Genomic DNA, 22,099 nt, shown 5'->3' with positions numbered 1-22,099 from the left:
TCTGTGTAGATTTTGTGTTTGTGATAGGTGGAAATCAATGTTATAACTATTTCCCATAGCTTGGTTGTTGGTTGACTATTGTGCTGTGGATAGGGACCCAGAATCATTGTGCCAAGTCAGTTTGACATGGAATGGTTAGTGTCATTGCTCTACTGATGTCAAGGATAACATGCTTAAAGATTTTGCTGTACAAATGGTAGAAGACTTTGACCCTATCTAGCTTGGTGTGGATAACACTTGCTGATCCTATGCTTAAAAAAAATATTAGATAAACAGACATTTGAGGTGAGAAAATCTAGAGTATCGCTGGTGTTGCAAGGTGCTTCTTACTGCAGCTGCTCTCCACCTAAACTTGGGAACTACTCAGAGTTTTCTCTCCTTTTTTGCATAAATCATACGTCAATCTAAACCAGAAAGGGTTTTGTTTTGACATATACTGGATGGTTCCTTGTGTCTGGACAAAGTTAAACCCCTCTGAAGGGCTATAATGACAGCGAAACGAGTGTCAGGGGTTGTTTTTACTCATTCCAGGTTGGCTTGGATGGGATTTTACCAGTTCAAAGCTGTTATACTGTGCCTGGAGTGGTGAATGGCTTTTATCACTTTACAGCTCGGCAAGGATGGCACTGTGGCAATCCTATGCTTAAAGATTTTACTGTAAAAAGGAGGAGGAGATGCATGCAAATGGGGAGGTGTGTGTCAGTTTCTCTGGGCACACAAAGATAATGCGTCAATAATTTTCCACACAGGGAAGGCTTTGCGTCAATTTCCAACGCTCTGACTGCGATCCTCTTTGGGTTGCAGGGGTATTCGGGCGCCCCGGGGACGATGCAGAGAAATCCTGGGTGTGCAGGATGAAGTCACAGGAGCTGCGTCAATACGGTGGGTGATGCGGGGAAATCTTTGTCGCACAGCAGGCGCTGCGTCGATTCTTCTTGCAGGAAGTCAGGCTGCGTCATTCCAGGTCAGCTATAAGTCGATCCAGTGGGCCGTGCGTCGAAGTTCCGGTCGCAACGCTGGTGCTGTGTCGATCTTCTCTCGGGGAGCCGGGCTGCGACATTCCGGTTCGGCATGCAGTGATTTTCTCACCGCAATGCAGGCTGTGCATCATTTCTGTCAGGCTGTGCATCGAATTTTCACCACACAAGTAGTTCTTTGCAGGAGAAAGTCTTTTTGGTCCTGAGACTTCAAGGAACAGGAGGCAAGCTCTATCCAATCCCTTGGAGAGCACTTCTCAGCAGAGCCAGAGGGCAGCAAGGCAGGGTAGCAGTACTTTTCTGAAAAGCAGTCAGGTGAGTCCTTTGGGCAGCCAGGCAGTTCCTCTTGCAGGTTCTGGTTCAGAGTTAATTCACCAGTGGTATTTGTCCAGAAGTGTCTGAGTTGGTGGGGTCAGAGGCCCTGTTTAAATACCAAAATGTGCCTTTAAAGTGGGGGAGACTTCAAACAGTAGCTTAGAAGTGCACAAGGTCCCCTTTCAGTTACATCCTGTCTGCCAGGGTCCCAGTAGGGGGTGTGGCAGTCCATTGTGTGAGGGAGGCCACTATCCTTTAACATGTAAGTACCCTCCCATCCCAGGAATACCAATTCAGTATGCAGATGTGTGCAGGTGTGACTGAGAATCCTGTGTTTGGGGTTGTCTGAGTGAAATGCACAAGGGAGCTGTCAACTAACCCAGCCAGATGTGGAATGTAAGGCACAGAAGGATTTAAGTGCAGAGAAATGCTCACTTTCTAAATGTGGCATTTCTAGAATAGCAATATTAAATCCAACTTCACCAGTCAGCAGGAGTTTGTATTACCATTCTGGCATACTAAATATGACCTTGTTACTCCTTTCAGATCAGAATCTACCACTCAAACAGTATATGAGGGTAGCCCTAATGTTAGCCTATGAAAGGAGCAGGCCTCACAACAGTGTAAAACAAATTTAAGAGTTTTACACTTCGAGGACATATAAACCACACAGATACATGCCCTGCCTTTTATCTACACAGCACCCTGCCCAATGGGTTACCTAGGGCCTACCCCAGGGGTGACTTATGTGTAGAAAAAGGGGTGCTCTAGGCTTGGCTAGTAATTTAAAATGCCAAGTCGAATTAGCAGTAAAACTGCACACACAGGGCCAGATGTATCAAGATTCCAGGTAGCGATTTCCAAATTGCGATTTTTAAGAAATTGCAATTTTAGAAATGCAAAACGTGATGTATCAAATTTGAAAATCGCAAATAGTGATTTCTTAAAATTCGCAAACGTTATTTGCGAGATGCAAATACCAAATCGCAAAAACAATTGCGATTCTGTAACTGAAAATCACAGATTGCGAAAACGGCAAACTGGAACAGCCTGATGACATCACAACCAGGAAGTGAGTCAGCTCATGCTGTTTCCAGATGCCACACCCATAGGAACAGTGAGAGAGACACAGCCTAGCACCAGGGAGTCAGCGTTGTGAGGAAACCAGGATCAAACTGCAACATGGCCAATGCTGGCAATGGGAAAGAGAAGGGAGACAGGAAGAGGAAGCTGGAATTCAGTGAGAAAGAATTGGAGGTGCTCATTGAGGAGGTTGGTGGGAACCATGATAGACTCTTTGGCAAGACCTCACTCCAAGTACTTGAAAGTGAGAAGCAGAAACTCTGATCTGACATACAGACAAAAATATGCGCAGTGGGTGTTGCGCAGCGCTCTGTGGAGGAGATACGCAAGCGATGGTACGACTAGCAGTCCCGTGGCAAGGAGAGGGTGGCCAGCAGGCTTAGGGAGGCAAGGAGCACCGGAGGCGGACCATCCACCCAGACACCGTCCACCCCTATGGAAGACCTGGTGGAGTCCACATTGCTGTCAGAAGCTGTCAGTGGTGTAACTGACATTGACACCTCAGGGACACCCAGCATCACCAAAGGTAAGGCCAGTGATTATGTGTATCCCCACATGTGCATGTACACATGTCTCTTGGGAAATAGAACATAGCTTGATGCACAATGAAAAGTAGTCCATATCACATCTTACATACAACACAACAGTGCCTTGTGGGATTGGTAGTACACAACCCTAAGGTGAATACACAACATAAATAGCAAGATAGTGGTCAGCCACATAGAGAAACACCACAAATGACTCAGGGTGACACAATTTAATTGTACATTTAAAGCAACACTGTGGAAATCTGTGACAAATGCTAGAACTGACATAATGCACATTATCCTTGCAGATGACTCGGTCCCTGCTGCTGCAGGATCTGAAAAAGTGGGGGGAAGCAGAAACACAGCCACAGTCAGACTCAAATACAAGTGAGCCCTACAGTATTGTTCCGACTAGACGCAGGGCAAGGGTGTTACCACTGCCAGAGTACAACCTGGACTCAGATGAGATGCCAGAACATGAACCCACACCACCACCAGAGCTGAGTCCCACAGGAAGACAGCAGTCCCTGCATCAGCGCCAGCGTCAGTCAACTCCCCTCAGGAGGCGCCATGATGCAGGCAGACAGGGCACAGAAGAAGGAGTGGCCTGGAAGCTTCCATGCTGAAGGTGCAGCGCCTGCAATGCAAACATTTGAAGTCACTTCACAAACAGTTTGTGTCTCACAATAGCAATGTGGGGTTACAAAACAAGCACTTGGAGACCCTGATTGAGGGACAGCAAAGAGTTGCTGAAAACACTAAGGAGTTGACACAGGCCATTGGGGAACTATGCACTGAGATACGGCGGGAGCGCGTCAGCCAGCGCAGGCGCCATCACCAATATTTGACTAAGTTTGACAGCTTATGTAGATCAGTCAATCGGCTTGCAAGTTCAACAGCCCAGATATCACGGCGTGCTGTTGCCACACAGGTGGAGATGGCACATTGGAGTTGGGGCATTGCACAGGGACTGGTTCAAATTACCAAAGTAGTGGATGCCATGCAAACAGCACGCAGTGCCACAACCAGTGAACTGGGTGCTTGTGACAGTGAGGAGTCCTCTAGCCTCAGCAGTCTGACAGTCCCTGTGATTGATCCAAGGCATCGCAGTGCTAGACACAGTACTGAAGGTGAACCTTCTACTAGTGGTGCCAGCGAGGGCACTGAGCACTGAAGTGGAGTGCGTGGACATAAGAAGTGACGTGGAGGGCTACAGGAGACCACCTCAACATGTATAATAAAGTCATGCTATGATGCTAATAGTGTGACACTGTTAATAGATCATGTCTGCCCATTGTGAATAGCTATGTCCTACTGACACATTGTTTACCTGAAGTCAAGGTAATAAAGATGCTAACTACTGAAATACATATTATTGAAGTGGATTTGTCGTAACTTAGATCAAAAATGGTTGCGTGTGATGTCAGCACATCTTTGCCTGCCTTTTGCTGCACTGGTCCTGTCTGCTGGTAGAAGGGGTGGTAAGGGATCATCATCCTCATCTGAGTCTGGCTCCATGAGTTCCACTGGTATGCCCCTGGTGGTTGCTATGTTGTGCAGGATAGCACATGTGGCCACAATTTTGCAAGTTGTCTTAGGGCTGTACTGTAGTGCACCTCTACTCCTATGGATGCACCTGAAACGGCTCTTCAGCAGCCCAAAAGTGCGCTTCACCACATTGCGGGTAGCCCTATGTGCAGCATTGTACCTCCTCTCTGCTGGGGTGGCAGGGCTCAGGTAGGGCGTTAGCATATAGGTGCGCACTGCATAGGCACTGTCTTCTGAATGCACAGAGATTAAAATGAGTACATTTGCTGTCTGACGTCATGCTTACATCAATGCATTATTGTGAACTAACGAATTACCTAGTAGATATCCTTCCCCAATCTCCCCAGCTAGCAGTCTTGTGTATATCCCGCTGTGGCAAAAGATGTAGAAGTCATGTGTGCTCCCTGGGTATCTGGCCACAAGATTGGTAATGATGTAGGAAGCCTTGCATATCACCTGTATGTTCATGGAATTATGTTTTTTACGGTTGCGATACACATACTCGGTGGCCGATGGTGGACAGATTGCTACATGTGTGCAATCAATGGCACCTAGAACATGTGGGGAATGTGCTATCTGGTAAAAACTAACTTTGGTTTGTTGTACTGCCTGTAGGGTGTTGGGGAATCTGATGTACAGTTGTATTCTGCCCAGCATGGCATTGAGAAATGTTTTGAAAAATCTAGAAAGGGCACTCTGTGATACCCCTCCAGCTGCTGCTATGACCCCTTGAGAGCTCCCTGAAGCTAGTAGGTGCAGGGAGCATAATACCTGCACATGTGTGGGTATGCTATTGGTCCTGTGTGTTGTGCGCTGCATCATTAGTTGTAGCTCAGCTATCAGGTCAAGTATCATGGCTGAGCTTAACCTGTACTTCTCATAAATTTCATCCTCTGTCTGGTCAAAAAGGGTTATGCACACTCTGAAAATGCGCTCCTGTCTCCTGCTCTTTCTCCTCAAACCTGACAAGATCCTAATTCTCCTCGCCATGACGTAGAGTGCAGCCATTGTGGAAGAGGAGCGGAGGCATTCTGGTCCTCTTTATATAGGTTGCTGCTGGTTACCACCTGGTTTCAGTTCGTGGTAAATTGCATGTGCAAACGGGCATTCTGCGAATAATCGCAAATTACGATTTTTTGCTACATTACATTGCAAATCTGTTTTTGCATGTCGCAATCTGCATCTCGCAAATAGCGGCACAATTTAGGAAATCGCTATCTGCAAATCGCTATTCTGTATCGGAATTAGCGTTTCACAAAAATCGATTCGCTAAATCATATCGCTATTTGTGATACGCTGCTTGCGACAAGCTAATTTGACTCTCATTCGCAAAAATTAGCAATTTTTGCGATTTCTTATTTTCCCACTGCGAATGCATTTCATACATCGTAAAATGCATTTTTGCATTCGCAAACGGGCATTCGCACCGTTTGCGAATGCAAAAACATTTGATACATCTGGCCCACAGTCCTTTCAATGGCAGGCCTGAGACATGGTTAAGGAACTACTTATGTGGGTGGCACAATCAGTGCTGCAGTCCCACTAGTAGAATTTCATCTACAGGCCCTGGGCATATATAGTGTACTTTACTAGGGACTTGCAAGTAAATTAAATAGGTCAATAAGGTATGATCCAATGTCACCATGTTTTAAGGGAAAGAGCATATGTACTTTAGCACTGGTTAGCAGTGGTAAAGTGCGCAGAGTCCTACAACCAGCAAAAACAGTGTCCAAAAAGTGGAGGGAGGCAGGCAAAAAGTTAGGGGTGACCACCCTAAGGCTGTCAGGTCTAACATATATATATATCTACATTCATAATTACAATATTGCCTCCTTTGTAAGAGGGCTTGATGACAATCGTACCATTGGACTTTAGATCATTCAAATCTTTCCAATCCTTGGCTGAAAAATTGATTCTCTTAGATCTTAACAATTTATTACCATTCCAATCATTGCGAAAATGATCAATATCATCAACCACCAGTTCATAAAAGGTGTCAATTAAATTGCCAGTGGTTAACTGTGGATTAAATTTACTGGAAGGTTTTAATGCACTGGAAATAGTGTGATCTACTATGAATCCCATAGTTTTCAAAGTGTCATTATCAGAGCCTCTGCTATCACTCATGGTCTCTCCTGTGTTGATCAAATCACCAATTTCTACTAAATCGGAGACATCATTGATGTGAAACCCAGAAAAATTACCCACATTGTTGTTTGACCCTGATACATTGGCCCATGCTTTGTTGGAGAAATGCTTCATTAAACGCAGTTTGCGTGTGAATTTATATAGTTCTATTCTAGTGTTGACATAATCCCAATTCACATCCGGACAAAAACTCAACCCTAGGTTGAGAATGCGTTTTTGATTCTGGGTCAAATCAACCTTAGAAATATTCACAATGATATTGGAATTTTCAATTTGGGAATCCCCCTCTAATCTTTGATGTTTGTAATTTCTTCCTCTTCCCCCTCCACGTCTTGCGCCTCCTCGACCTCGTCCTCTGTTCCTGTTTGATTGTGGCGTGACTAATTGTAATAGTCGCATTTCCCCGTGAAAATCCATTTTGTTGGAAGAAGCCTCATCAGCCGATGAACTCAAATCGGAACTTTCATCTAAAGAATTTACAGGCACATTGGAGCTATCCGTTGTTGAGATTTTATCTTGTGCTCTAAGAGTATTGTATTTTCGAGCAAACTTATAAATTCTTCCCAATTCATAATCTTTTTTGTCTCTATTGAATTTGGAGGCCTTACGAGTTTTAATTTCATCTTCTTTTTTTGTGATGCGTTCTTCCATTTTCACCAACAGTTGTTGTATTTCTTGAGAACTGCCCCTTTTTTCCAATTCTTTTGTTAACTGTAATCTTATGTGTTTTTTCCTCCATACGTCGTTTAGATTGAATAATTAAAGTTTCCATCAATTTGACAGAGCAATCAGATGTATGTGATCTCCATTGTTCAAGTAAATCGGGATCTATATCACCAAGAGTTGGTAAAATTAGAATCCTTAACCCTCAGGGTACTCGACCATTTTTTATATACATATATATATATATCTCGAACACACACTTGCAGGTAGTACAAGACTCCAAGCGCTGCGGTCTGAGTGGACTCTGACAGCCCCTAAATCGCAAGCTCGAACACCCAAATCAGAGTGACTACTCAGACGCTCCTGGCACGTGTACAACATCATTTATTAGAATGGCTGCTCCTGATGCGTTTCGGCAAAACTGCCTTTCTCACGGGTTACAGGAGTCTGGCCTCTCACAGTCAAATATAGTGCAGTAAACATCATGCAAGGACTATTTTAACATGGTTACAAACAGCACACAATTGCAGGTGCCATATTGATCTATCAGTTGCATGTAGTATTGCATGCCAAATATTATCAATAATAATCAATGTAACATTATACATCCCCCATTTTATCATCTAATTTCTCATAATTACAAATTATATTCCACAGTGCATCCCAATACCAATAAAGGAAATAAAACAGCAAATACAATGATGTCATAAAGTAATAATGCTACTCAAAAACACCTTTCCTCCAACCATACATATTCAATACAGCCCTAGTGGGCTAACTTATGCAAAAATACAAATAAGCACAGTAGTGGACACTGCAAATAATAGGTTCTTATTGCATCCTGAAGTTGTTCCAAAATAAGGGAGTAATATCATTATCAAATTTCATCATCGAATTCAGCAAAACAAGCCTGCCCACTGTACACCATAAAAAGTTACAGCCAAAGTGGAAATATAGAAAAGGATACATTGTATTTCCACAAGTGCTATAGTTCATCCACAACACCACATAGTGACCTAAATGGTAAAAAAACTGAAATAAAATGCAATTTTAAAACCAGTACATACTAAACTGTTTTGGAAAAAAAGGAAGGATTATCAACAATAAAACATCATCAGTACTGTAGATGTACTGCCATCTCCTCACATAATTTAAATGACCAGATATGAGAGTTTCTAAATATAGGATATACCTGGATTCCAACCTATGCAGTTCTTTCTCATACCCCGTCCTGTCAACCACCAACACCACAGACTCACCACCCACCAGCCTCCTACTCTCCTGCACCCACGTCAACGACAACAACACCATTGAAATCATGAACACCATCCACTCCAGCTCACCATCCGACCCCTGCCCTCACACATCATCAACAAAGCAAGCTCCGTCATCGCACCCCAATTCCGGAAGATCATCAACAGTTCCTTTGAGACCGCCACCTTCCCGGAGATCAACGCCCTCCTGAAGAAACCCAAGGCGGACCTAAAGGACCTCAAGAACTTCTGGGCCATCTCCCTGCTCCCCTTCCCGGCAAAAGCCATAGAGAAAATTGTCAACAAACCACTGACACGTTTCCTCAAGGAGAACAACACTCTGCACCCATCCCAATCCGGATGCTGCAGCAACCACAGTACCAAAACCACCTCAATGCCACCACCAATGACATCAGGACCATACTTGACAACGGCAAAGCTGCGACCCTCATTCTCCAGGACCTCTCAGCTGTGTTCGACACCGTCTGCCACCACACCCTATGCACACGCCTCAATGATGCAGGAATCCGTGACAGAGCCCTGAGCTGGATCTCCTCCTTCCTCACCAGCAGAACTCAGAGTCCACCTCCCTCCATTCCGCTCTGAAGCCACCAAAATCATCAGCGGCGTATCCGAGAGACCGTCCCTCAGCCCAACCCGCTTAAATGTCTACATGGCTCCGCTCATTAACATCGCCCGATCTCATTATCTCAACATCGTCTCATACGCCGATGACACCCAGCTGATCCTCCCCTCACCAAAGACCCCGCCATCGCCAACACCAACCTCCATGAAGGAATGAAAGCTATCCCCAAATGGATGAAGAACAGCTACCTGAAACTGCATTCTGACAAGACTGAGGTCCTCATCTTTGGCTCCACCCCCTCCACATGGGATGACTCCTGGTGCCCTGCCACAGTGGGAACCACACAGACACCCACCAACCACACACGCAACCTGGGATTCATCCTGGACTCATCCCTATCAATGACCCAGCAAGTCCACGCCGTCTCCTCCTCCTGCTTCAACCCCCTCCGCATGCTTTGGAAGATCTACAAATGGATCCCCACTGAAACCAGAAGGACGTAAGCAGCAAATTGGACTATGGCAATACACTCTACGCAGGAACCCTGGCTCCACAAAAGACTGCAATGCATACAGAATGCCTCTGCACGCCTCATCCTGGACATCCCCCGCCACTGCCATATCACAGCCCACCTGAGAGACCTACACTGTCTCCCCGTCAACAAGAGAGACAATGCTCACAAAGCACTGCACAACACCGGACCAGAATAACTCAACAGATGGGTCTGCTTCTACTCCCCGATCCGACAGCTTCGCTCTGCTGACCTTGCCCTCGCCACTGTCCCATGCATCCACAGAACGACCACTGGTGGCAGATCGTTCTCCCACCAAGACGTGGAAGACTCTTCCCACCCACCTGCATCAGACACAGGACCTACTTACCTTCAGGGGACATCTCAAGACATGGCTGTTTGAGCAGTAGCAGCCCCCCCTAGCTCCCCTCAGGGCCTTGAGACCCTCACAGGTGAGTAGTGTGCTTTACAAATACTCTGATTGATTGATTGATTCTCTCTATCACCACCCCCTATAATTGGGTAAGACACTATCAATCACTACAAAGTGGAGAAAATTGTGATTAATGAAGTGGGACTATGCAAAGTGTCTAGTTGCAGGATATTGTGTGTCATGATTGTTAATCACTCACATGTGTTTCAAGACTCTTTTTTTTTTTTCTTTATGGATAGTGCTTCCCAAATAAAGGCGATTGCATGGACAAATCAAGCAGTAGATGCAGTATTCAGTATTGTGAGAAGTATATTTCCTGATACTAAACTCCCTCATTGTGTTGGGTACCACAAGTTTTAATGTGTTCTGTCTATAATTGCTGCTTTTCATTTCATAAAACACACAAAGTCCGGATTTTACTAGTGTTGGAATGAACTAGTCTCCATGGATACAATCTTACTTAGATTATCTTTCAATGAACGACACCTCCTAAATGTTATACGAGTTGTATGGTCAATATATCTTAGAATTTCATCTGTACAAAGTGTGTGCCAGTGTTTTGTAAGAATTGTCTTGATCATATGAGCTTGATTAGAAAATGTATTAATGAACCTGATTACCTTGAGCTAATCCTTGCTTGGATTATCTCCCGGATACCACACGTTCAATCTAGTGACTTCCTCAACCTTCTTAGCAGCTTGTTTGATGATCTTCCCTGTCTAACCCCTCTCTCCAAGTCTGGTCTCCATCACGCCTTCTCTTCTTCTCAAAGGGAGCTGTAGAACTGCAATTTCTCTGTGCTCTAAGAAGTTCCACATACGGAAAACTGAACACTAGATTTTTTGGATGAGCACTAGTAGCAAAGAGAAGACTGTACCCTGCTGCGATCTTCCAAAATAACCTAGTTTTCATTTTATCTTTAACTACCATAACTTCCACATCCAAGAATTGAACACTGTGTATTGATCTAACCTATAAAATGTAGATTATAGTTATTCTGAAGATTTCAAAGAAACAGCTAGCAGTATCTTCGGCACCTTTCCAGATCACAAAAACATTAATAAATCTCAGCCACAGCATTATATGCTCAGTAAACTCAGCAAGACCACTCAACACCAGCTCCTCCCATCAGCCAACAACCAAATTGGAATAGCTGGGGCGAAGTTGCTTATACACCTTGTTATCCAAAATGAAAAAAAATGATTGGTGAGACAAAATTGAATCATCTCCAGTATCATCTTTGAATGCGTTGGATACAAAAGAGATCTTGCTCTCACAAAATTCCTACAAGCAGTAAGACCAACATTGTGCTGAATGCTAGTATAGAGGCTTGTGATGTCTAAAGTTAACAAATAAACTCTTGTTCCCAATGAATACCTTCTATAATGCTTAAGAAACGTGTTGTATCCTTCAATAAGGCAGGTAGTCTGGAAACAAATGACCTTAAATTGTGATCTACATATCTAGAAGTGTTCTCAAGAGGGGACCTAATTGAAGACAATAGGCCTCCCCGAAGGATTCACAGCATCTTTATGAAGTTTGGGAAGCAGATGGCGAATGGGAATTTTAGATTTCTCACATTTTATGAAAAGGTATTCCTCCCATTCTAACAAAACCCTTTCATGCCAATCAGTAAGCATTTCTATGTAGGTGCGTTCTGAATCCCTGAACTCTGCTTACTAGACACCTGATAACATATTGCATCAGGCAGTTGTCTTCTGCCTTCCTTCAAATGCATTTCTTTTGTTAATAAAACCACTTTATCACCCTTATCAGACTGGAGTATGACCACTTCACAGTTCCATTTCAGACTCAATTGTTCTAAGCTGGTCAGGGGTCAAATTTCCCTTGTGAAACTGTTTAGTTATACCTGATATTCTTAAAATCTTTAATGACACCTTTCTCAAAAACATTGATGCTTCTCAAGAATTCCTATATTTTGAACGTGGTTTGAAGTTTCTTGGACAACTGCTATCAACAATATCAAAATTAAGGGAATTTAAATAAGTATCCATCTCCATGTTCTCAAGAGAAGATTAAGTATGTAAAATATCAATGTCACCAATTTTTAAATTGCTTACAGGGAGTGGCGCTAGAACATCTTTAGGATAATTTGGTTGGTATCAAACATTTCCTAAAGCTTTGACTTTCTAGTAAGGTGGAATAAATCCACCCTACTCTGTACATAATTGAAATCCATGGAGGGACAGAAAGATAATCCTAAGGATAGCAGATCAGTCTCTGCTTTAGTTAGTACATGATTAGAAAGATTTGCCACATTCATGGTGCTTTCGCTTGTCCCCTTGTTGTTATTCCCACAAGGGCCTTGTTGCACCCACCGTGATCGTTTCTGGGTCTTCCTCTGTCTCTTTTTCCTCCAGCGCCTCTGCCTCTTTGATAGTTTTGAATTGTGGTGTGTTCCATCCTGTTCTGGTTTAATAGCTGGGATTGCTTTTAATAATTTGTCCTCAAATTTCTCTGTTCCAGACATGCAAGGTTTTTTTCTGAAGCATCTGAAACATTACTGTCTGAAACTTTACTTTCAGAAGTAATCCAGTGGCCCATTCCTGAATCTGCTGGACATTCTAGTTCCTCATCATTGTAAAGATGGTCATATTTTCTGTGAAAGGTTAAAATATGCCCAAATTGAAATTCTTTCTAATTCCTAATTATTATTTTTTAATTGTAGTTTGTCTTTCAAGTTCATTGAATTTAGTTTGTAAATTTGTCATAAATACTTCAAATCGTTCTTTAGACACCATGCTCATCATTTCTTGCTTCAGTTGTTCAATTTCTTCCAAAAATGTAGTTCTATCCTTAATTGAGTATTTCACCATACTGCGCATCATCTCCATTGAGCAATTCTTTGAATTGTTCGCCCACTCCACAAGCATTTCAGGGGCTGGATTGCCGTATGTAGATATAGTAAAGCGCCTCAGACCTCTTGGCACTCTTTCTCCCTCTATCTAGAGATTCTACCTCCCACCATTTAGCCATTTGCTTTTTGCATAATTTTTCCAATTTATCTAACTTTAATCTAGTTCGAATCCTACCACCATTGCTGCCCTTTGTTGTAGTAGCTTTTGAACTAGGGGGGGTGAAAAATAATTTACTTGATTTATTTTTGCTTCCACATTAGAAGCCATGATATATTAATGTCAACTGCCCAAGGTAGTATTATCCATAGCCAATGTCTCTAATGTTACAGTTACCAATGATGGTGGTAATGCACTACAGGCATTGTCATACCAATGCCCTCAGTGTGCAAAAATGTCACAGTCCCGCTGCCGCAAATGTTAACTATCCCACAACCAACAACCAGCATATATATTTATGTATATAGTACCAGGCAATAGTAGCATTAAAATGGCTGAATGGATTTTAATTACATTTGGCAGGAATATAGAATGTGGTATGTAAATGACTCTTTTTCGTATTTGAAGTGAATTGGTTGAATACTTGTTTTATTAGAAGGCAATAAAAAATAGTGCTATACTGGGCCACAGTATACTGTGGTAATTTCACAGTATACAGCAGTATACAGTATGCAGCAGTACATGCCAATCACAAGGTAATATCTGACTGGGCAATCCAAGCTCATAACACATTTAACTGCAGCTATGTTGTTTAGCCAAACCTTAGTATGTGGTGTGGGTTTTAGGTAGAAATATAATCTACCACTACTAGTTTACAAGTGTATAGGAAAGATAGAACCCCTTAAGTATGAAGAGCTACGGAAAGGTACTTTTATAACTTATTACTATATATATCACTTTGGTGGTCATTACAACAGTGGCGGTAAAAGCAGCTTACCGCCGTGCAGAAGACCGCCAATACACTGCCGCGGAATTCCTCCACAGCTATTATGACACACATCTCGGAATCCACCGAAATTCGGACACCCACACAAGTCCGCCACACCAAAGGTCAGTGTTAAACTGGCGAGAACAAAACCTCCACCTCCATGCCAACAGAAACATGCCCATGCTATTACGACCCACTAATCCATGCAGCGGTCTTTCAACCGCGGTATTCCATTGGCGGTACACACCGCTGCGCTCAAAATACACACACATCTCCAAAACACCGCCACATTGGACAATTACAAATACACACACCTGATACACATACAAACACCACTCCCACACACCCAACGCAATATAAAACACACACCCACATCACCCACAAACCCCTATGACCAAAAATTAGTCACGAAGGCCAGAGAGACAGCACAGATTAGACAATCTCACCAAACAGAGGCACACAACACCATCACCCACACAACATCCACGCACAAAACACCACACACCACTACCCATCACCACACTCATCAACACATACACCACCCCAAACATCACCCACACCACCCCATGTCACGCCAAAGACACCCCCGCTTTTCCGAGGAGGAGCTCAGGGTCATGGTGGAGGAAATCCTACGGGTAGAGCCACATCTATTTGGCTCACAGGTGCAGCACACATCCATAGCCAGAAAGATGAAGCTATGGTGCAGAATCGTGGACATGGGCCAACGCTGTGGGACAGCACCCAAGAAATCGGGAGGACATCAGGAAGAGGTGGAACGACCTACGGGGGAAGGTGCGTTCAATGGTCTCCAGGCACAACATCGCGGTTCAGCGGACTGGTGGCGGACCCCCACCTCCTCCCCCACAACTAACAACATGGGAGGAGCAAGTCTTGACCATCATGCATCCTGAGGTCCTCGAAGGAGTCGGTGAAGGAATGAACACTGGTAAGTCAAATCTTAACTATCATATCCCCCACCCTACCTGCATGCTATCACACACCCCCAACCTCACCCCCTCCCCTATCACTCCAACTCCTCACTAATGTACTAATAACACAAACCACTCATCCCAACACCAAGCCCTGCATCACACAGCTAAGCATGGATACCTATCACGAAAGCATGCCCACTGCACATACCCAGAACAACCCCTTAACCATCATCACACAAGCCCCCACACAGGACTGCTTGCACTGGAGTACACGCACACCCACCCATTGCACACCATCACACACACATGCAATAATCATGCTCTTATGCCCCTGCAGGATCACAAAGGACCGCCACCACACCGGAGGGTCCAGACATTTCCACTCCACCCACAGAAGAGGCCCACAGTGACGATAGCAGCTCTGCCCTACTGGAGCCTGATGACCAGCCTGGACCATCATGGGCCTCGGGATAGTCGGTTCCCCTTGCACAGGCACCGGCCAACAATGACCTTCCACCCTCTGGTAACACCAGTACAGCACCCACCCAGCGGGCCCAAACCTCCGTACCCAGGACAGGTCAATCAGCTGTGTGTCCACCACTACAGGGAACCCAGGATAACCCACCACACCAACAACAACAGGGACCTGGGGGCAGTGGTAGTGGGCACACGGTCCAGGGGACGGAGGCCCAGGAACACAGGGGAACTGGGAGGGCTGCTGTGCGACAGGGGGCGGACAGGCCAAGGGAACCCACTCTCCACGAGGCCCTCTCCTCCATCATGGGAGCATACCACCACTCCCAGGAGACGATGGCGACGGTCCTGGTCAAGTTTAAGGAGACCCAGCGCCTGCAGGAGGAACAGTATTTGGGGTTCAGGGAGGAGCTCAGGACCATCAGCTCCACCTTGGGTACCATCGTAGTGGTGCTGAAGGACATACAGCAGACCATGAGGGACACCGTGGCACTCCAAGGGGCCCCTGACACTAGCATGGACGATGAACTGCCCACCACCTCCGCCGGCGCTAGTGGACAGGACGCCCCGCCACAGGACCAGCACACCAGCACCCCACTCCCTGCAGACAGACAACCACCATGCAAGCGGTCCCTGAGATCCAGGAACAGGACAGAGCAAGATGGCAAGACCCCCGCCAGGAAATGAGACCACCCTGATTGTCGCCCCACTGTCCCACTTTGTTACCCTGTCCATACTTAAACTGTCCCAGCTCCACTTCCTATGCCCATACGGGCAGTGCACCTGTGAGACTAATAGACTGGACTCTGCCATGGACATTCTTCCACCATCACCCATCCTCATTTTACAACCCCCCTCCATTTTTGAGCACTTCAATAAACACCCTTGAACCACAAAACAATCTGGAGTCAGTCTATGATTTGGTAATATGTATTATCAATGACAGTGTCAACATGTGTTTCTAGTTGTAAAGGCAACATACCTATGTCACACATCACAAGCCCTTGAAGGATGCATGCAGATGACACACGTTGGTAACCACACCTGTGAAACCGTAATGGAAAGGAACAACTCAGTTACCAAATAATCCCATTAAATTACACACAGGATAGAGGAAGACGTGTGACAGTGAATGTAATGGTAAAAATAAAAATGTTTTCATCTGTGTGTCACTGGAAATATTGCTGTATGACTGACTCCCTTTTGTCGTTGTCTTCTTCCTCAGCTTCCTCCTCATCACTGTCCACAGGCTCCACAGGCTCCACAGCTGCCACAACACTGTCATCTGGACCATCCTCCTGCAGAAAAGGCACCTGGCGTCGCAATGCAAGATTGTGAAGCATGGAGCAAGCGATGATGATCTGGCACACCTTCTTCGGTGAGTAGAATAGGGAACCACCTGTCATGTGGAGGCACCTGAACCTGGCCTTAAGGAGGACGAAGGCGCGTTCGATCACCCTCCTAGTCCGCCCATGGGCCTCATTGTACCGTTCCTCTGCCCTGGTCCTGGGATTCCTCACTGGGGTCAATAGCCAGGACAGGGTGGGGTAACCAGAGTCTCCTCTGCAGTTGACCCATCATATCAGTGATGCTGCCATTCCGCAGGATGTAGGCGTCATGCACTGAGCCAGGGAACATAGCATTAACCTGGGAGATGTACTGGTCTGCCAAACATACCATCTGTACATTCATGGAATTATAACTCTTCCTGTTCCTGTACACCTGTTCACTGCTGTGGGGGGGGACCAGAGCTACATGGGTCCCATCAATAGCACCTATGATGTTGGGAATATGTCCAAGGGCATAGAAGTCACCTTTCACTGTAGCCAAATCTTCCACCTCAGGGAAAATTATGTATCTCCTTATGTGTTTCAGCAGGGCAGACAACACTCTGGACAGCACGTTGGAAAACATAGGCTGGGACATCCCTGATGCCATGGCAACTGTTGTCTGAAAAGAGCCACTTGCAAGGAAATGGAGCACTGACAGCACCTGCACGTCAGGGGGGATTCCAGTGGGATGGCAGATTGGTGACATCAGTTCTGGCTCCAACTGGGTACATAGTTCCTGGATTGTGGCACGGTCAAACCTGTAGGTGACGATTAAATGTCGCTTCTCCATTGTCAACAGGTCCACCAGCGGTCGGTACACCGGAGAATTACGCCATCTTCTCAAATGTTCCAGCTGATGGCGCCTAGGAAGGGCAACAGCGACGACCAAGTCAATTTTTATCAAGGTATGTACCCACAGCTACACAGAAGACGACACCAAACACAAAACCCTTCCTGTATGTGTGTTGAGTGTAGGCCTAGCTATGTGTGACGCAGAGGTAAATGAGGCCATGTGGGCCCCTGAAATGGCGGCTGCCTGACCTCTAAACTGGGACAATGGGATTGTGGGGTAACTGCGTTGCCGTTGCACACCGTCGCGGTAGGCGGTCGTAGACCGCGGCGCAATACTGCATTGGTTAACATCGGACCCTATGGGTCCCAGGAGCCAATGAACAAGTGCGCCGGCGGTGATGATACGCACTGCCGCGGACGTCACCACCACGGACGTCACCGCCATTTTCTATCTGTTCAATCACTAGATACCTGATCTTCGACAGGAGAGGACCTACACTGCAAGTGCTGCTGTGACCTCGGTCTGGAAGCGACGATGGCTGCTGCGTCTGGGGAAAGGGCCCCTGCCTTCACTGCTCAGGAGTTGGAGAAACTGGTAGACGGGGTCCTCCCCCAGTACACGCTAATCTATGGTCCTCCAGACCAACAGGTTAGTACACAGGGAGCAAGTTGTATGGGCTAGGCCTGGGTGGAGAGGGCTGGTTGTAAGAGGGAAGGGGGCAGAGTTCAGGGAACATTAATGCAAGTGAATGAATGTGCCACATGGCTAGTACACAGGTAGCACGTTGTATGGGCTAGGCCTGGGTGGAGAGGGCTAGTTGTAAGAGGGAAGGGGGCAGAGTTCAGGTAACATTAATGCATGTGAATGAATGTGCCACATGGCTAGGGTAGGGAGGGGGCCATTCACATCGCCAGTGCAGTTGGTAATGACTTTGCTTCTTCCCTTGTGCATGTCATGTAGGTCAGCGCCCACCAGAAGAAAGACATTTGGCGTGCCATTGCCAAGGATGTCCGGACCCTGGGGGTCCAACAGAGATGGGACACCCACTGCCGGAAAAGATGGGAGGCCATTCGCCGCTGGAGCAAGAAGATGGCGGAGGCTCAGCTGGGGATGGCCTCCCAACGTGGGAGGGGTGCCCGTCGCCCCATGACCCCCCTGATGTTCCGGATCCTGGCGGTGGCCTACCCTGAGTTGGATGGGCGCTTGAGGGCATCACAGCAGACACAAGGGGGTGAGTACTCTCTCATTCTGCAGACTTTGTGCGCAGTGGAGGGGTCTGGGTGGGGGAGGAGGCCTGTGGGTGTACCTAGGCCAGGCAGAAATACGTAGACTAGGCCCCTCAGTAATGCAGGCCATGTGGCACTCTACCCCACCGCAGTAGAGTGCCAAGTACAGGTATAAATGCCCCTTGTGGCATCCTTGTGTGCAGATGTCCACCATAGCCATGTAGGCCAGATCCCAGAAATTGCATCTGCAGAGGCCAGGAGCACGGCGTAGTTCGGGGGGCTGCTGTGTCTGTATTGTCCGCCAACGGTAGCGGTATGCCATGCACTCAACCTGTCTTTCTTCTGTCTTTCCCCCCCCCCTTTTTGTGCTTTCCCTGTTCTTTTGTGCATCAGCATCATCAGGCGGAGGTACAGTGGCACGAGGGAGCTACATCCCACATGGCCATGGAGGGCCACACCATGGACTCAGAATGCACCAGTGGGACGGAGGGCGAGGGGAGCTTCACGTCGGCCACGGGATCGCCAACCAGTGACACGGACTCGTCCTCCGATGGGAGCTCCCTTGTGGTGGCGGCACCATCTGTGCGCCCCACTTCTACAGGTACAGCTGCCACCTCCCCTACCAACGCCGCCCTCCCAGCAGCCCCTCAGCGTTCGCCCCATGCCCGATCACCCAGGAGGGTGGGCATCACCTTCGCCTCAGGCACCTCAGCCCCTGCCCCAGTCACCCCTGCTGCCCTCAGTGAGGAGGCCATTGACCTCCTCAGGTCCCTCACTGTTGGGCAGTCTACCATTGTGAATGCCATCCAGGGTGTAGAAAGGGAGTTGCAACACGGTAATGCATTCCTGGGGGGCATTCATTCTGGTCAGGCTGCCCTTCAGCGAACCCTGCAATCTCTGGCCTTAGCACTGATGGCAGCCATTGTCCCTGTGTCTAGCCTCCCCCTCCAACCTCCTCCACCCAGACCCAATCCCCTGTACCCCAGCCCATCCCAAGCACACCTACAGACCAGCATGCACACACGTCAACACACAAGGGAAGCTCAGGCAAACATAGGCACCACACAACCCACAGGCACACACACAAGCATCACCCACATGCAGACACACCAACACTCACTGCCTCCACTGTGTCCCCCTCCTCTTCGTCTGCCTCCTCCCTCCCAGTGTCATCTACACTCTCACCTGCATGCACTACATCTACAGGCACCAGGAGTCGCACCAGTACACCCAGCACCATAACCCGCTCACCTGCACTCACCACCTCCACTCCCATTTACACGTCTCCTGTGTCCTCTCCCAGTGTGTCTGTGACGCCCCCACCCAAAGTACACAAATGCGGGCAACCACACACCCAACATCCATCCACCTCACGACAGCATCCAGTACCTGCGCCTGCACCCAAAACACCTAAAGTGACACCTCCTACAACCACCTCCTCTTCCTCCACTCCCAGACCCCCTCCAACTACCCATCCCAGTGTTCGCCAGAAACTTTCCCTCTGCAAAGTTTACCTTTTTGCCCCCACCCCTCCCTCCAATTCATCAGTCCCGTCGTAGCGCCTCAGCCAAAAAGCCTCCAGTACCAGTGGTGCGTGTTCAATGTGTGTGGAGTGCACCGGCCACCATGGCAGGCAGTGTGACCCGGAGCCAAGGCACTGGCAACCCACCCCCTGTAAAGCCTCTGAAATTGGAAAGTGGCCGACGGGACCCTCTGAAGACCCCTGGAGGCAAAACATCTCACAGGGGATCCAGGGGGATTGCAGAGTCAGCTGTGACTCCTCCAAAGGTGGGGAAGGGCCAGAGGAAGTCTGCACAGCCTGGTGTGAGCATCACGGCGGAGAAGGGCGGCATCCTTCCTGGCGGTCGGGACGCCACCGTCAGCACCATCATGACTGGTCCGGAGACCACCGCCAGAGTCATTGCCCAGGAGGGCACAAGTATCGTCACTGGTCAAGAGACCACCGCCACCGCCGGAGTCAGTGCCCAGGAGGGCCTAAGTATCGTCACTGGTCAGGAGACAACCGCCAGCGCCAGAGTCATTGCCCAGGAGGGCCCAAGTATTGTCACTGGTCAGGAGACAACCGCCAGCGCCAGAGTCCTTGCCCAGGAGGGCACAAGTATCGTCACTGGTCAGGAGACCACCGCCACTGCCGGAGTCAGTACCCAGGAGGGCCCAAGTATCGTCACTGGTCAGGAGGCCACTGCCACCGCCGGAGTCAGTGCCAAGGAGGGCCCAAGTATCGTCACTGGTCAGTAGACCACCGCCAGAGTCAGTGCCCAGGAGGGCTCAAGTATCGTCACTGGTCAGGAGACCACCGCCACAACCAGAGTCATTGCCCAGGAGGGCCCAAGTATCGTCACTGGTCAGGAGACCACCACGAGAGTCAGTGCCCAGGAGGGCCCCGGCTGCCACAGCCCTGCTGGGCAATGAGGGAACGTCATGCCACACACCAATGCCCAGTCCAGAGAAGGTCATGCCACACACCAATGCCCAGTCCAGAACAGCCATGGCAAAGCACAGCTGAACAGTCGAGAACCGCCATGGCAAAGCACCGCTGAACAGTCCAGAGACCGCCATGGCAAAGCCTTGCTGAACAGTTCAGAGACCGCCATGGCAAAGCACCGCTGAACAGTCGAGAACCGCCATGGCAAAGCACAGCTGAACAGTCCAGAGACCCACATGGCAAAGCACCGCTGAACAGTCCAGAACCGCCATGGCAAAGCACCGCTGAACAGTCTGAGACCGCCATGGCAAAGCACCGCTGAACAGTCGAGAACCGCCATGGCAAAGCACCGCTGAACAGTCCAGAGACCGCCATGGCAAAGCACCGTTGAACAGTCCAGAGACCGCCATGGCAACGCACAGCTGAACAGTCCAGAGACCGCCATGGCAAAGCACCGCTGAACAGTCCAGAACCGCCATGGCAAAGCACCACTGAACAGGGTATGCCCCGGGGAAGAATGAAAAGGCCGCCACCTCAAGCATCGCTATCCCATGTGCAGCTGGGACAGTGACGGGACAGGAACTGTCACGGGGAGACTAATCCAGTCTGTGCACCAGTCCCCCTCCAGAACTAGTGGAGACTGTTATCCACGTTAGAGACTGTGGCTGTGCACTCCCCAGGATTGAACAGTGGGCAACCCACCCACTGTAGAGACTTGAGAGACTGTGGCTTTGCACTCCCCAGGATGGTCCAGTGGGCAACCCACCCACTGTAGAGACTTGAGAGACTGTGGCTTTGCACTCCCCAGGATGGTCCAGTGGGCAAACCACCCACTGTAGAGACTTGAGAGACTGTGGCTTTGCACTCCCCAGGATGGTCCAGTGGGCAAACCACCCACTGTAGAGACTTGAGAGACTGTGGCTTTGCACTCCCCAGGATGGTCCAGTGGGCAACCCACCCACTGTAGAGACTTGAGAGACTGTGGCTTTGCACTCCCCAGGATGGTCCAGTGGGCAACGCACCCACTGTAGAGACTTGAGAGACTGCGG

General features: G+C 47.9%; 1 protein-coding gene across 2 annotated transcripts in view; it reads left to right on the top strand.

Moving 5' to 3' along the window:
• The window catches only part of LOC138246243 (uncharacterized), a 796,965-nt gene that overhangs the window by 375,711 nt on the left and 399,155 nt on the right, over positions 1–22,099 (top strand). The gene's annotated exons all lie outside the window — the stretch shown is intronic.

Source organism: Pleurodeles waltl, chromosome 7 (genome assembly GCF_031143425.1).
Source record: "Pleurodeles waltl isolate 20211129_DDA chromosome 7, aPleWal1.hap1.20221129, whole genome shotgun sequence".
NCBI classification, from domain to species: Eukaryota; Metazoa; Chordata; class Amphibia; order Caudata; family Salamandridae; genus Pleurodeles; species Pleurodeles waltl.
The sequence above is the reverse complement of the archived record's forward strand: the minus strand, read 5'-3'. Positions and strand labels throughout refer to the sequence as shown.